The following is a 13,733-nucleotide window of genomic DNA, read 5'->3' as shown; positions in this document are numbered from 1 at the left end:
ATTACATTTGGCAACTCTGTGTAATTCCATACTCTTCCATCTTGAGTAATAACACTATTTTACAAACTTTCACAATTTTGATAGGAGGATTAAATTTGGAAAAACCTTTCACCAAGAATCCAGGTTTTTCGATCCTGACTCACTCCCCGACAACGTAATCAGGAAGTTTAACATTCATTTTAGAATAAAATAACATTTTCATCTTGTTTGGTTTGTCTTCAACACGTTTGGCAACAGTATCAACATCAACATTATCATTTGTTTTATTCATTTTTTTAATCCACCATGGGCAAATATTTGAAGACGGCTCTCTACCCTTCAGAAGCATAAAGGGACTTACTCCAGTGACCGAATGTGGAGTGATACTATATACCCATAACTTCTTTCTCACTACATCCAACCATGGTTTACAGGATAAAGCAGCAGATTGAACGCTGTCCTTAAGAACACGATTAAAGCGTTCTACCTGCCCATTTTCTCTAGGTTCATATAAAGATGTAGTGATATGTTTGACATTACAATTTAAAAAAAAATTCATTTCCTGAGAAATGAGCTGTACTCCATTGTCAGTGACAATGACTTCTGGAGAACCCTCACGAGCAAAAACCTCTTTGAAAAAAGAAATAATAACTTGAGATGAGGCATTGGCTACAAACTTAACTTCAGGCCACTTAGAGTGGTAATCCACAATGACCAGGGCATAACGGGCATTTAAGGGAAGATGTTTAAAAGAACCTGAAACATCAAAAGCTACTTTTTGCCATTGAAAATTAGGCCAAGACACAGGTTTAAGAGGAGCTGAAGAAACATGAAGCATTTTGTCACTATTTATGCATTCAGAGCATTTCCGAACCGTTCTGTCAACCATCTTGTCAAGTCCAGGCTACCAAAAATTTGCTCTGATACGTTTCATGGAAGACATCCCTAAGTGTCCTTGATGTGATAAAAACTAAAAAATGTTTTACATAGTAACTGGAGGAATAATCTTGCCTGTTTGAACAGCAAGCCTCCAGATTCTTCAATTTCAAAACACACATGGCAAAAAGGTGACATGTCTGCAGAAACACACCTTTCCTTAGGCCATCCTGTTTTTAACGTATTCTGAAATTTGTTGACACAAAATATCATTACTCATTTCCTCAAACCATTTTTTTTCAGATAAAGTTATAAATTCCTGAGACACACAATCACTTATTGCCGCAACTACATCTACATCCTGCTCAATAGTAGAAATGTTTTCCTCCTGACAAGGTAACCTCGAAAGAAAATCTGATGTAACATTACTCCTACCGGGTACATACACAATTTGAAAATCATATTCCTGAAGACGAGATGTTAATCGGGCAATGCGAGCAGTAGAATTCCAGCCCCCACCAGGAGATAAAATTCCAACAAGAGGTTTATGATCTTTCCTAAGTGTGAATCTATTTCCCTAAACATAATTACGAAAGTGTTCAACTGCCCAAATGCAAGTTAATAATTCTCTTTTGATTACAGAATATCTCCTTTATGTAGCAGACAATGTTCTTGAAGCGAAGGCCACACACCACTCTTCTTTACCAGAACATTGACTAAGCACTCCTCCAAGGCCATAATAGCTGGCATCTGCTTTAATAATAGATTTTTTGTCAAGACAAAATGACTTCAGGGCGGGGGCATTAATAATGTCATTTTTGATTTGCTTAAAAGCAGCATCTTGTTTTTCAGACCAAACAAATTCAGAAGATTTCCTAGTCAATTCTCTAGGAGGTTCCATCTTAGTAGCAGAACTTTGTATAAATTTACTATAGTATTCGCATAAACCTGCAAAAGAGAGAAGTTTTATCTTATCATCAGGAGGAGGAACATTGATAATAGCATCAACCAAGGCTTTCTTCGGTACAACCCCTTCACCTGAAAGGGTATGACCCAAGTATTCAACAGATTTGCAAAAGAACTTGCATTTACTATCTTTAAGTGTTAAACCATACTCTTCTAATCTGGAGCAAACCTCCTTAAGATGAATAGAATGTTCACTATCATTTTTGGAAAAAACAAGGATATCATCCTGGAAACATTTGACAAACATACCCACATCTTTAAAAATGTGATACATGCCCTCTGTCAAATGTGTATGAAACTTATATAGCGCAGGACTTACCCTGGGGCATCTCTGTGCTTGCTTAGGGAACCCGTCCTGGTATTCCCCTGTGAGATAACCCCGGAAGGGTATCCACAAGGTGAAAGCCAGGCATCCCGCCGCGAAGGGCCGATGTGGAGATTAAGCAAGCTATTGCCCAGAGTCGCAGAGTGTGAACCCGTGAGTCGAGAAGGCACCAGAGCGAGAATTATCGAGTCCGTGGGATTATTGAGCTCAAGACCCGCCGAGGCGGGGAATTGAACCCTGGTCCAGGGCCGAACTCAAGCTCCAGGTCTGCCACCTCTAACCCCTGAGCCACACTTCTCCACTAAAAACAATGCGGACGAAGCCAATCCAAAAGGCATTCTCTTAAATTGAAAAGGGCTGTGAGGAGTGATAAAAGCCGTAAAATGCTTACAGTCATTACTGAGCTCGATCTGATGGTATGCAGATCGAAGATCTAAACTGGAAAACACACACGCACCATCCAGCATATATACCTTTTCATTGATTTTCGGAAGGGGATGACAATCTATAACCAGATTTGAGTTCAATGCTCTTAAATCCACACATAATCTGATACTTTTATCATGTTTAAGGGCCAAAACAATGGGAGAGACCCATTCTGATGACTCTATCTCTTCAATAATGACATCCCTAACCATTGTGTCTAGCATTTCCTTTAGATCATTTCTAATACTTATAGGAACTCCTCTCAACTTTTGTTTGACAGGAACAGCATTAGCCTTCACCTTAATTTTGTGCCTTAAACCTTTAAGTTTTCCTAACCTGTCAGAAAACACTTTGGGAAATAAATTAGTGAGTTCCATACTAGATGTAGATACTGCAAGTATAGATACTGGGTCATTCATCCTGGGATTTAAGATGATACCTAATTTGGCTTGATCACGCCAGCCCAATACATTTACTCCTTTAAATGCTACATACAATTTGATAACAGCTGAATTACCTTTAAATTGAATGAGAACTTCTTTAAAACCGATGAAATCAGTTTTGGAACCATCAGAATTGTAGGCAATGATGTCAGGTTCACATAGTGAATTAATATCAACCAGATCACCAAAAGATTTTATGCAATATTCTTGTGTGATAATAGTCCACGGAGAACCTGAGTCTGCCATAAGTTCCAAATCTTTATCTAAAATATTTACCACACATTTAGGAGAAGGTATTTTATCAGTTTCTGGTATATCAACAAAATCCTGAACTGACACAACAATGCCAGACTCAACATCACTAGAAGTGCAATTACTACTCAAATCATCTGATACACATGATACTTTACCATTACTAACTGTAGAAGAATTGAATGATGTTTTTTATGATCATAGGAAGGCTTAGAAACATTTTTACACATTTTTGAAATATGTCCAGAGCGTCCACATTTGTTACATTGCATACCAATGGCAAGACACTGCGGAAAAGAAGCAATATGATCAGGATTACCACATCTGTAACAATAAATTGTCTGGGTTTATCATCCCCTTTATAGTTGGAAGGGTTCCTAGATACATTAGAGTTAACAGTGCTAACTTCATTACTAATGTTAGAAGACATAGAGGTTTTGGTATCCTTATCAAGTGACTTAATCCATTTATCAAATTGTGCTAAAGCTTTGGCAGTGCTAGTCGCTGTTTCCAAATTGGGGTCACCTAATATCCATAACTGTTCTTGAACGTTTTTACTCTTTACATGGACAATGATTTGATCCCTGATCATTTCGTCAGTAATCAAACCAAAGCTACAATGCAAAGACAATGCACGGAGAGCAGTGAGAAATTCATAAAACTTTCATTTTCATCTTGAGGTCTAGTATAAAATTTAAACCTATTAAGCACAACACTGGTAGTAGGTTTAAATATCCCTTCAATTCATACACATTAAAATCACCACCAGATCTAACTGGTGGGAGTGTTCTATACACCAATTGTCCTTCCGATCCAAGGCAGTGTAAAAAAATATTTTTCTTCCTTTCGGCAGACATACGTTCTCCGTCTATTGCTTTAAGATAAGTAAAGAACTCCTCCTTCCACCTTGTTCAAGGAATAGGTGGTGCACCTTTTGTTTGTAAAAAATGTGGATGGAGGATCAAGTGCATGGTAGCAGTTTCAAGTATATTGCTTTCACAGAATAATGTACAAATAAATAATGTATAAATATTATCAGTAAAACAAAATAAAAAGAATTATTATGAATGCAAATACCAAAATCATAACAATGCCAAAGTCACTAAGGTGTGCACATCACTGTGTGGGCAAAAGTAAAATACCTGAACTTGACTGTAGGATGATAACTAATAGTAATAATTCAACCAGGTAAAAACACAGGAAGCATGTTAGATTGTAAGTTATCTTCAAATAAAATATTTTAATTGAGGAGTCTGGAGTACATAAACTAAAATAGCTCACCACCACTGGTAATCCAAATAAGTAATGAATCTGAAGTTTGTTAGAAGTTAGGTACATAAATTATACTTGAATGTAGAGTAAACTGAACAAATAGCTCACCGCCGTCGGAAAATCCAATCGTTATACCTGAATGTAGAATAAACTGAACAAATAGCTCAGCGCTGTCAGACAATCTAATCGGTAAATGAATTGAATGATTGCCGGTAGAAATGTACTCAAATGCGGAGCTCACTGTATACAGATCTGAAGAAATCAGTATTACTTCACCAATATGGCTGCCAGTGTGATAACGTAGCCAATGAGAAGCATAAGCGTGATGATGAACACGCGTACTGGAAGCCAATGAAAACCGCTGTACCGACACGTCATAGAAGTGAGGGGGTGTCACAGCCAGCATCCGATAGGAATGAATCTAAACTCCTCACAACAGTTGTCGTCTGCCGAAATTGGTAGACAATCGCTGCAAAAGAGATGGGTTTAGCAAGAAGCTCCGGATTTTCAGCAGTACAACCATAAATCCAATCACCAGCTGTAAACATCGAGGAAACGTCGTGGAAACGAATTCTGCGGGTCCGAGAAAATTTCACTGCACCTGTGCCCAAATAAGACGTGGCTGGTAAGGTTTTCAGTCCATCGTCACCATGGTAAAGAAGTAAGATGATCCAGATATGCAGGTAAGTTGAAGAATATTTATTGTTGCAACAGGAAAGGCACAGCACGTCTGACAGCAACGGTAAAGCAGCGCAACTGTCAGCTTTGGAATCTGGAACATAACATGTAAGATGCAAGGGCATCAATACATAAATCTATTTTCCAGACAATACATACAGTGGATGTAAAATATGGGACAATGAAACCAAAACAAGAATGTAACACCTTGTCCTTGGAAGCAGGGCCTAGTGGGCCTCTGCCAGAATACAACCCAAGGGTGCCTTCTAAGTATGACACATTCTCTCTTCAAGAATTGAGAAGCTTGTGTGTCATTAGAAAGTTAAGACAAGGACAGAGTCCACCCATTAACCACCTGGTAGATTTCTTAGTGGCTCATGATGTAGAGAATGCATCAGACCCAGGTAGCCAAGGTAGTAGAGAGGAGACCATCCCTCAACAGAAGAGAATCCTACTGGGGAGGATCCAGTGGTCTCTAATAGTGATGTGGATGTTGACCAGGAGGAGGTTGATGAACCTGACCTGGGCAGCTCAGGACTATCTGGAGATGGAGAGGGCCAGGGTAGGCCCCCTGTAACCTTACAAATAGGCCTAATGGTAGGAACAGAAGGCGCATATCACTTTCCAGTGAATCTGGGCATTCTGACTCATCAATAGGGTCCAATGCATCTGCTCAGAGGAGGATGACTTCCCCTCAGAGAAGAGAGCCTAAAGCTAGAATGAATGAGGCCAAATTGAAGATCAAGAGGCAATAAGTTGCCCTTGCAAAAGAGATTCTAGCTCTTGAAAGAGAGAAGAAATTGTGTAGGCTAGAGCTCAGAGGTAGCAGCAACAACCCTAGTGGTAGGGAAAGGTCTCATAACCATACAAACCTGAAAAACATTGTCCCTCCTTATCAGATTGGGGATGACATCCACAAATTGATAACTGCTTCGGAGAGGGCCTGCAAAGTACAGCCGGTACCCCAAAGTCAGTGGGCAGTAATCTTGTGGCTCTCCTTTGCAGACAAAGGAAGAGATAAGTTCCTCACTGTTAGAGAAGAGGATGCTGACAACTACTATGTCCTGAAGAGTGCTCTGATAGATGGGTTTGGGTTAACCACTAAGCAGTACAGGTTGCTGTTCAGAGACACCCAAAAGACACAGACTCAGGACTGGACTGATTTTGTAGATTGTGCTATTAAAGCTCTGGAAGGCTGGTTACTGGGCAGTAAAGTAAGTGACTATCAGGATTGTATAACCTTATTATGAGAGAACAAATTCTTAATAACTGTCAAAACCAGTTACTGCATCAACACTTGGTTGACTCTGATTAGACCTCTCCTCAAGAATTGGGTAAGAAGGCATACAAATGGGTCAGAACCAGGGTGAAGTAGAAGGTACAGACCCAAGGTGGTTATCAGAAGAAGCAAGACCAAAAGGGTGGGGAGAAAGCAAAAGACCAGAAGTGTTCTCAAGGTCCCCAAAAAGCTTCTAATTCTGGGGGTTCCCAACAATCTAAGAGGAAAGAAGGCTCAAAGAAACCATGGTGCAAAATTTGTAAAGTAAATACTCACTGGACCAGTGATTGCACCAAGAAGGAGGCAGCTCCAGCCACCATTGCCCCTAAGGCAACTGTTCCCCCTAGTTCAGCTCCAAGTGGTGGTTCTCAACAGAAGGGTCAAGTAGGGTTAACCCTGGGAACTGAGATGGATTCTGGCCTAGTCAGGATACCAACTCAAGCTGTTTTGATCTGTGATGGGGACATAATTATGTCCTCTACTGTGAGTCCCAATAACTTGGGCAAGTACTGACAAACTCCTTTAATTAATGACAAAGTGGTTCAGGCCTACAGGGACACATGTGCTAGTGTCACAATGGGGATGCCTGGCTTTGTGGACCCTGGACAGATCATACTAGGTGAACATTACCTAGTGAGCAATGACACAGTATGGCAATTGTTAATTTCTCCTGGGGAGGGGTAACTGGCCTCAAGAAGGTTGTGGTTAGCTCAGACCTCCCTGTAGAATGTTTGCTTGGCAATGATCTGGAGACTTCAGCTTGGGCTGAAGTGGAGTATAGGACCCATGCAGAAATGTTAGGACTCTCAGCACATGTCCTTGCTGTGACTAGGTCACAGGTCAGAAATTGCAACACTGAACAGGCACTGGATTCTGGAACAATGGACCAGTTGCCTACCAGGAGGAGAAGCAGTAGGGTTAAGGCAGTGCCTTCCCCTATGCCTCAGGAAGAGGATCAGTCTTCCGATGAAGCTGATTGTGAGACCCAGGAAGGAGCTGTCCTAGAAGAACTTGAGCCTGATCAGGTTGAGTTTCTTGGGACAGGGAGACCTTCCAGGGCAGATCTGAGGCAGGCGCAGTAGGACTGCCCTTCTCTTGAACCCCTCAGACAGCAAGCTGCTGCTGAGGCTGCAGGGAATGCTAGTGGGACCCATAAGGTTTACTGGGATGATGGGCTCCTGTATTCAGAGGCTAGAGACCCCAAACCTGGTGCTTCCAGGAGGTTGGTCATACCTTTGGCATTCAGGGGCTTCCTTCTCACACTAGCCCATGATATTCCCCTTGCAGGACATCTTGGCCAGAACAAGACTTGAGACAGGCTTGCCCCTCACTTTCACTGGCCTCACATGTCAGAAGATACCAAGGAGTTGTGTCGCTCCTGTGTCACCTGCCAAGCCAGTGGCAAATCAGGTGGCACCACAAAGTCCCCCCTTATACCACTACCTGTGGAGGGCATTCCCTTTGAATGTGTAGGGATTGACATTGTTGGAACAATGGATCCCCAAACAGCCTCTGGGCACAGATTTGTTCTGGTGGTAGTGGATCATGCCACTAGAAGCTATTCTCCTTAGGACCACAACAGCACCTGTTGTGGCAAGAGCCCTCCTGGGAGTTTTCTCAAGAGTGGGCTTTCCGAAGGAGGTTGTCTCAGACAGAAGTACAAACTTTATGTCTGAGTACCTGACTGCAATGTGGAAGGAGTGTGGAGTGAATTACAGGTTCACCACACCCTATCCTCCACAGTGCAATGGTCAAGTTGAGAGATTCAACAAGACCTTAAAGGGCATGTTTAAGGGATTCTCCTTCCAAAGCTCAGGAGGAGATTGGACATCCTGCTGCCCTGCCTTTTGTTTGCTTATTGAGGGGTCCCACGACTCCCACAGAAGGGGGTTGGCTATAGTCCTTTTGAACTTCTGTTTGGGCATCCTGTAAGAGGACCCCTTTGTCTGGTGAAGGAAGGATGGGAGTTACCTCTCAAACCTCCCAAACAAGACATTGTGGACTATGTACATGGTCGCCGCTCCAGGATGGCCGAGTACACGAAAAAGGCATTCAAAAACCTTGAGGCTAGTCAGGAATTTCAAAAGGCCTGGCATGACCAAAAGGCTGGGATGACTGTTTACCAGCCAGGACAGAAAGTGTGGGTGTTGGAGCCTGTGGCCCCAGCAGCTCTCCAAGACAATTGGAGTGGACCCCACTCTATTGTTGAACAGAAGGGCGAAGTCACCTATTTGGTTGACATTGGAACTCCCAGGAGCCCCCACAGGGAGCTCCATGTCAACAGACTGAAACCATATGTTGACAGGGCAGCCATGGGCTTGCTCATGGCTACTCATGAAGGACAGGAGGAAGAGAGTGACCCTCTCCCCGACCTGCTCTCTCAGAACCCTGATGATGGTTCAGTTAATGGTGTAGCCTTGGCAGGCAGTCTCACTTTCCAACAGAAGCAGGACTGCAGACAAGTTCTGCAGCCCTACAGACATATGTTTTCACTGAATCCAAGTCAGACTACCTGGTGCACTCATGAAGTGGACACTGGGGACAGTCTGCCTGTTCAAAGTAAGATTTACAGGCAACCTGATCATGTCAGGGACTGTATTAGGACAGAGGTCCAAAAGATGTTGGATTTGGGAGTCATTGAACCCTCAGAGAGCCCTTGGGTCAGTCCAGTAGTCCTAGTGCCTAAACCTCCCACCCAAGATGGTAAGAGAGAGATGAGGTTTTGCGTGGATTACAGAGGCCTCAATGCTGTCACTAGGACAGATGCCCATCCAATACCCAGGGCAGATGAGCTCATTGACAGATTGGCATCTGCCAAGTTTTTGAGCACATTTGACCTGACAGCTGGATACTGGCAGATCAGACTAGCTGATGATGCAAAGCTAAAGACAGCATTTTCAACCCATGGTGGGCATTACCAGTTTGTGGTGAGGCCCTTTAGTCTGAAAAATGCACCTGCCACATTCCAAAGGTTGGTGAACCAAGTCCTCTCAGGTCTGGATGACTATTGTGCTGCTTATCTTGATATTGCTGTCTTTAGCTCCACTTGAGAAGATCACCTGATCCACCTAAATAATGTTTTGGAGGCCCTGCAAAAGGCAGGCCTAACTATCAAGGGCACCAAGTGCCAGATAGGGCAGAGTCAGGTTGTATACCTGGGCCACCTTGTAGGTGGAGGCCAGGTTCAACCATTGCAGAGCATAATGGGCTGCACTGCTCCAACCACCCAGACTCAGGTCAGAGCTTTCTTGGGCCTGACTGGGTATTAAAGGAAATTTGTCAAGGGGTATGGTTCTATAGTGACACCCCTTAATGACTTAACTTCCAAGAAAATGCCAAAGAAAGTTCATTGTACAGTCAGCTATCAAAAGGCGTTTGATTACCTGAAGCAGGCCATGTGCACTGCACCAATTCATAGGGGTCCCTGCATCACAAAATCACAGCTTAGGGAGCACCAGGATCCTCAAAGCCCTTATGCGGATGTACAATTTGGCAAAAACGCACTCCTTATCCATAAAACATAACCCTGGGGCCTTTTTTCCACCCACCTATAATAATCAAACCACAATAGATTGCATTTTATTAAGCGAGAGAATACAAAAACTCATGTTAAACTACAGTGTGCACCCACGAACTGAAAGCGACCATGCCGCCTTAACTGTCCAGCTAACTATCACAGCAGACATTCGCTACTCTCTGCGTTGTATTGGGGCATCCAAAGGGGAAGAACAGCACAAACTTCTTAAAAGAATCAAATGGGGGCCAATGCCAATAAATAACTTTGATTCTTGGAAACAAACGCGGGCAGGCTGGCAAATAAGCTCATATAATGGGGACATCATAGGCGAATGGGAATCCCTCGCTTATGAATTAGCCTCATTGCTTCGGGGGGGGGGCAGCACACATAGAACTCACACAGACCCAGCACACTCCTTAGGATACGTCCAAGCAATCTAGGAAAGTGCCAAACAATTAAACACCAAACACAGAGCCTACCAGAAATCTGGATCAGAGTCTGCCAAAATGCAATTTAAATTAGCAGCAAAAATCCACTGAAAACTGGTCTGGACAACAAGACATGAATGCACAGAGGCAAAATGGCTTAAGATCCTTGAGCTGTTGGCACCGAGTAAATCCCAAGAATTTTGGCAATACTTAAACAACCATATCCATGGGGCCGCTAATAGAGAGAATCTAATTGATGCAGGCACTTGGGTAGCCCACGTGAAAACACAAAAACAACAAAACCCCTGCACTGGATGAACAACAATAATGTCTGGGTGACTTCGAGTTTCAGTAGCATAAGTAAAATGTGCACATCGAAAGTTTTCAAAGTCAATAGATTGCAAAGTGCTGAGAAAGGAATTTCAATGAAGTAAAGTTCTTGGTATAAAACACCGGTTTATTGTTCCTCTTGTACTGGCCAATTCTGGAATACCTTAAACCCTCCCAGTAGATCAATAGCCCACGTGAAAAGCTTGTACTCGGACGATTCCAACTCAACCCCTCCAACTAGCCTACCAGCACCAAGGGAGGGAACAGGCAGCTTTACCTCTGAATCTACTCTATTGCTCAATGACTCAACCTTCGCAAGTAAAGGATTAGTCTGCTCTATCTAAAGAAGATTCGGCACAATGGAGCACCTGGCCCCAATGGGCTGCCCGGCTCCCTCTTCAGGGAAGACATAATCTTCTGGACGGAAAACTTTACACAGCTATATGCCGAATGCAGGCTCTTGGGGGATGTCCCAGATTCCTGGAGGGGATCACTATTGCACCCAATATTTAAAAAAGGGCCCAACACCGATCCCAAGAACTATCGCATGATTGCCCTGTTGGGCATTGAGGGCAAGGCTTATGCAAATACCCTCCTAGTGAAACTATCAGATTGGGCTGGCAATGAAGGCCTTTTGCCCTTCTTTCAGACCGGGATCAGACCAGGGGGCTCCGCTGTGGACAACATCACTGCCATGTCATACCTAGCCCAACAAGCGGTGACCCATCAAACCCTGCCTCTTTTTGCCTGCTTCATTGACTATTCAGCAGCCTTCGATGGGGTAGATCGAACAATCCTTTGGCAGAAACTGGCACGTTGGAACATCATTCCGTCTTTACTACAAGCAATTAGATCACTGTATTCACAAACTTGGGTTAGAGTCAAACTCTCGAGTGAGTTCGCCACAGAGAAAATCTCCACAGATCGGGGGATAAAACAGGGCTGTGTTCTGGACCCGATGCTCTTCAATTTAAATACAGCCGACATGGTTCAAGCCCTGTATGGAGCCACTTTAGCCACCCCCAGGATCGGGCATACAAAGATCCAACTGATGCAATACGCTGATGACTTGGTACTTCTGGATCATACCAAAACTGGACTACAAAAAGCACTTACAGCCCTCGAAGGCTATAATGCCAAAAACAAGTTGGTTGTTAACCCAACAAAATCAAAAACAGTGATTTTTGGCCACAATCCCCCCCAAAAAGGGGCTATGTGGAGGCTGGGCCTGTTGACCTTAGACTGCGTACACCATTACAACACTCTAGGGGCATGGCTTAGCGAAACAGGCCTCCCACGGGTTCACCTTAACAAACTGCAGGAGAAAGGGAAAAGGGTCACCTACGCTCTTTGCAAACTGCACGCCATCCTAGATAGTCCAACAACAACCGCCATTCGAAGAGTAAATTTGGGAATGATCTAGAAAAAATCCACTGCACTGCCTACAAAAAGCTATTTCGCCTATCAGCCTGCACCAGGAACAACTTAATTTGACTAGAGTTTAACCTCAACCAACAAAAACTGGAAGAGATGGCGGCTCTGAGCAAGTAATTCTACCAAACAACGGCGGCTCTGGAGAACTCAATGAAAGCCATCATAAAGTGCATCTTTGAACAACCTGGCAATCCTTGGTTTGCTTGTCTCGCCTCTGCTAAAGATCTGCTGCAACTTGCAACAGAGAATTGGGACCCAAGCATAATCAAATACTCCATTATTAAAAAACCAATAAAGACGCAAGTACGTCTACGGTCCCGGTCCATGGACATGGAATCTTTAGTAACAAGAGATTTTCACGAGACCCAATGTCTCCACCACACTTTCCCCAGTTTCAAACTCCATCTTACGCAGGTGGTGGGGAGGCAAGCCTTAAACAGAATTCTTGCTGCGAGATTACATCCCCTCCCTCTTAAGATCTATATCCAACCGGGAAAGTAAGGTCAGCCATTACGAAGTGCCGCCTTTGCAACTAAAAACGCAAGTCTTTGGGCCACATTTTACTCTGCTGCCCGGCCCTGCGTCTAACCCGCAGACTTTATCTTAGACCAATTCTCCTCCAACTGGGCACTCGCATGGCACAGAAGGCAGTCCTTCGCCTTTACACGTTGGACACAGTGAAGCACATGGCCAACTTTGGTAAATTTGTCCACCTCACTCGCTTAAAACTGATGGACACCTCGCCCTAGGCCGCTAGGCACTGAAGTTCAGCCACTTCTCAAAATAGACTGATTTAACACAAAAGACTGATTTAATTTAAAAGACTGATCAACACTTGGCTGTCTTTACCCAACAAAGCAAAGAGAATCTTAACATTGTATTGTGCATACATTTGCTTTTTAATGATTTTTAGATTTTATATCGTCTATATATAAATCTTATTTTTTTTTAATGGTTTTAAGTAACCACACAAATAAAGAATTAATTCATTCATTCATTCACTGCGCCAATTCTCCAAAGTCCGGACTACTCTGAAGAAATCATTGTTCAAACAGATGCTTCTGAGTTGAGGGTAGGTGCTATGCTTTCACAACTGAATAAAGATGGTGAAGACCAGCTAGTAGCTTTTATAAGCAGAAGGCTGACCCCTAGAGAGAGAAACGTTGGTCAGCTATTGAGAGGGAGGCCTTTGTTGTGGTTTGGGCCCTGAAGAAGTTGAGACCATACTTGTTTGGCACTCACTCCAAAATTCAGACAGACCATAAGCCCCTCTTGTGGCTAAATCAGATGAAGGGTGAAAATCCCAAACTGCTCATGTGCTCCATTTCCCTACAGGGGATGGACTTTACAGTGGAACATAGACCTGGGAGTGACCATGCCAATGCAGATAGACTCTCAAGATATTTCCACTTAGAACATGAAGACTCAACTGGTCAAGGTTAGAATAATGTCCCTGCTTTTTGGGGGCGGGGGGTTGTGTAGGAGAGTAGTGTCTGCTTCCTATGGTCAATGTTTGCTATGATTCTAT

This window comes from Lissotriton vulgaris, chromosome 4_1, assembly GCF_964263255.1.
Source record: "Lissotriton vulgaris chromosome 4_1, aLisVul1.2, whole genome shotgun sequence".
NCBI lineage: Eukaryota > Metazoa > Chordata > Amphibia > Caudata > Salamandridae > Lissotriton > Lissotriton vulgaris.
The sequence above is the reverse complement of the archived record's forward strand: the minus strand, read 5'-3'. Positions refer to the sequence as shown.